Genomic DNA, 4,552 nt, shown 5'->3' on the forward strand with positions numbered 1-4,552 from the left:
ATGTTTAATTATTTCCTTTCCTCACTGTGTTTTTTTTCCCTGTTGGAGCCCTCTGGATTATAGCATCCTGCTTTTCCAACTGGGATTGTATCTTAGCTGTTAATAATAATAATAATAATAATAATGATGATGATGATTTGGTGACCGATGTGATAACGTCCCTGACTGGTGATCGCTAGACTGGGGTTCGAGTCCCGCTGAAACTCGTTAGTTTCTTTGATCGCTGCAACCTCACCATCCTTGTGAGCTAAAAATAGGGGGCTTTGGGGGGAGCCTATAGGTCTATCTGCTGAGTCTTCAGCAGCCATTACCTAGCCTTCCTTGGTCCTAGCTTTGGCGCTGATCATATGTATATATGGTCAGTCTCTAGGGCATTGTCCTGCTCGATAGGGCAATGTCACTGTCCCTTGCCTTTGTCATTCATGAGTGGCCTTTAATAATAATAATAATAATAGTAATAATAATGATAATAATAATAATATTAATGATAATAATAATAATAATATTAATGATAATTATATTATTGTTATTAATAATAATAATAATAATAATAATAATAATAATAATAATAATAATAATAATAATACTGTACCTAGACATTCTAACAGCCCATTTTCTTCATTCAATCTCATCTGCCCAGATGTTCCACCTTAGTTATTTTGAGGATTTATAAGGAAAATATAATCTGTGAAGGACAAAGGATTATCTCTATCGAGAGCAAAGGAAATATATACAGTGCCAATAGAAAGGAAATTAGACTTACACGCAAGATCTTTCTATAAATAAACCACACGTGTCAAGGAGAGGGAATATTACATAGATTTCAGACGTCAAAGTTTTTTTTGTGTGGCTTACGTCCACCGAACTGTCGTAAAAAGTAATGAGATTTTTTTGTTACAGGAGAGAGAGAGAGAGAGAGAGAGAGAGAGAGAGAGAGAGACTGGTGTGATAGGATTATTTCTTTGATTTGCTACAAGTTATTTTCTCGTACGATTGTTGTTTTGGGTGTGCATGCTCTCTCTCTCTCTCTCTCTCTCTCTCTCTCTCTCTTTATATATATATACACACACACACACACACATATATATATATATATATATACATATATATATATATAGATATATGTTTATATCAATATGTATATGTATATATATTTATATATATGTATATATACACATATATACTGTATATATATATATATATATATATGTATAATATATATATATATATATATGTACATATATATATATATATATAAATATAAATATATGTTTATATCAATATGTATATTTATATATATATATATATATATATATAACGGATTTACTCCCTTACGAAATAATCAAAGGTACAAATGAAATCCCGTAAATCTATATTGTCACAACCGATTCGCCCCTTCTATGGAACCCATATATATATATATATATATATATATCTACCTGTTGAGTCATCAGCGGCCATTACCTGTACCTCTCTGGTCCTAGCTTGGGTGGAGGGGGGGGGGGGGGGCTAGAAGCGCTGATCATATGCATATATGGTCAGTCTCTAGGGCATTGTCCTGCTAGGAATTGTCACTGTCCCTTGCCTGTCATTAATGGGCGACAAAAACAAATCAAATATGATCTTAAATGAGCAAGACAAGGCAAATGGAGAATAATAAAATCTTGATAATTCTCGGGAGAGACAACCCTATGGAAGAGAAGACCTTTGAAAGGCTGTAATATGATAGAAAATTCTGTGCGCTAGTTAACCTTGGCATTAGGCTTACATTCCCTACGTTAGTCCTATGCGTTTCGACACGTTACATGAAAATTACAATAGAATTGACTGACCCAGAAATTAAAAAGTCATTGGGTAGCCCTTGAACTTTAGCAATGGCTTTTTTTTATAGATTACATACTTAAGACTTACGATGGTTAGATCTTGGGTGAATATTTGAATATTGTTTTCTGGTGAGGGGTATTAAAACCAAAAACAAAGGACTGAATGTAGCGAGGTTTAATTTCCATCGTTTTTTTTTTCCTCATGTAATGATTATAAAACTTGTAATGCATATTTCTTTTAATAGATTATCAGAAATTTTGGGTATGAAAGATCTTAGTCCTTTTATGTAAATTTCATTGAGTTCTCGAAATTACATGTTTTGTTCAAAATTAAGTAAATAGTGAGGCTTAGAAAATACAATATGATTGTGACGTCATAACTGCTTCTCAGACTTTGAGTGAGAACAAGAGATAATTGTACATTTTCTTCTTCTTCTTCTTCTTCTTATTCTTATTATTATTATTATTATTATTATTATTATTATTATTATTATTATTATTATTGTTAATAGTAATTATTATTAACAATTATTATTAATTATAATTATTATTATTATTAAATATTACTAGTATTATTAATAATTATTTTCATCTATTCTTTTTAAATTGTTTTATTCTAATTGTTCATTACTTCTCTTGTAGTTTATTTATTTCCTTTTTCCTTTCCTCATAGGGCTATTTTCTTTATTGGAGCCCTTGGTCTTATAGCATACTGCTTTTCTAAATAGGGTTGTAATAATAATAATAATAATGATAATGATAATAATATTTTCCAGAAAACGATATTATTATTATTATTATTATTATTATTATTATTATTATTACTTGCTAAGCCACAATCTTAGATGGAAAAGCAGGATGCTGTAAGCCCAGGGGCTCCAACAGGAAAAATTGCCCAATGAGGAAAGGAAACAAGGAAAAATAAATCATTCTAAGGACAGTAACAACATGAAGATAAATATTTCCTAAATAAACTATAAGATATTGAACAAAACAAGAGGAAGAGAAATTAGGTAGAATAGTGTGCCCAAGATATTGAACAAAACAAGAGGAAGAGAAATTAGGTAGAATAGTGTGCCCGAGTGAGTGTACTTCTCCTAGAAGAGTTGCTTACCATATCTAAAGAGTCTCTTCTACCCTTACCAAGAGTAGAGTAGCCACTGAACAATTACATTGCAGTACTTAACCCCCCCCCCCTTTTGTGTGTGTGTGTGTGTGTGTGTGTGTGTAAAATAATCTTCATATCAACGCCACTTTTAATTTATTCAATGTAGTTTCTTTTACTGAGAAATAACAATGACTAGTCTTTAAAATTAGCTTTTATGGGAAGCTCGGAGCCTAACATGAGTCTCTCTTCATAGTTTATATATGACAGATCAATTTTAACGTTGTTACTTATCTTAGAATATTTTATATTAATTATTCGTTACTGCTCATGTAGTTTATTTATTTCCTTTTCTCCTTTATTCACTGGATGGTTTTTCCCTGTTGGAGCCCTTGAGCTTATAATATCATGGTTTTCCAACTAGGGCTGTAGTTTAGCTAGTAATAATAATAATAATAATAATAGTAGTAGTAATAATAATAATAATAATAATAATAATAATAATAATAATGATAATAATGATAATGATAATAATTGTTCTGCGAAGCGTATCCTACCTCGAAAATAGTTGTCAATAATAGTCCATTAGATAGCATTAAGAATGGCCGTAAGTCTTTTAGAAAGCAGATTCTTAACACTTTCAACTAGCTGTTAGTACAAAGGTTCGCTCTCCTTGAAAATATAGTTGTCAAGACATATTTTAGCTTGTGTTAACGTTGATATTAGCTCTCTGTGACAGTATAGCTGCTGTTTCTGAGTTGGAATACCTTAACGTGTTGAAAGGGTTTAAGTATCGATCAGGAAAGCTCTTCTAGTCAGGAACACCCATACCAGGTTGGTTTGCTATGAGTAATCAGATTAAATCTCCCAACATCAGCAATCAGCACTGGCTAGTGTGGTGATGAAAACTGGCCAAACCCCAGACAGGAATGAGAACATGTATAAAGGTTTAAAGGTCGCTCATGAATGGCAGAGGCAAGGGACAGTGACATTGCCTTAGCTATCAGGACAGTGCCCTAGAGACTGACCATATATGATCAGCGCCCAAGCCTCCTCTCCACCCAAGCTAGGACCAGGGAGGGCCAGGCAATGGCTGCTGATGACTCGGCAGATAGACCTATAGGCTCCTCCAAACCCCCCAACCTTAGCTCACAAGGATGGTAAGGTTGCAGATACTAATGGCACTAACGAGTCTGAGCGGGACTCGAACCCCCAACTGGCAAACACCAAGCAGAGACGTTACCAATCAGGCCACAGCAACCCTGGGGCCTTTGTTCTTCAGTGGACTAGAAATGGTTGCATTTAATGTTGTTGTTATTGTAGATTACTTGGCAGAATATAAAACTTAGCCAATACAGTAGGGTGGGTGTAACTGCTAAACAATCAATGTGATTGAAGATAGTTATGTCTTTAGAAATAGGGTTGGAAACGTTTTTAGATTCATTGTAACGCACGTGATATTCGTACTGAAACGTTTGTCTTGCACCGACGCACTTTTATGTATTCCTAGAAACAGATTATGTGTTTATACACATATGTACAGTATATGTTTATAAAGATCAAGATAGGCCTTTTATATTTAGCAGGGACATTTAAAATCATCTTAAACCAAAAATTAAAATAC

This window comes from Palaemon carinicauda, chromosome 21, assembly GCF_036898095.1.
Source record: "Palaemon carinicauda isolate YSFRI2023 chromosome 21, ASM3689809v2, whole genome shotgun sequence".
NCBI lineage: Eukaryota > Metazoa > Arthropoda > Malacostraca > Decapoda > Palaemonidae > Palaemon > Palaemon carinicauda.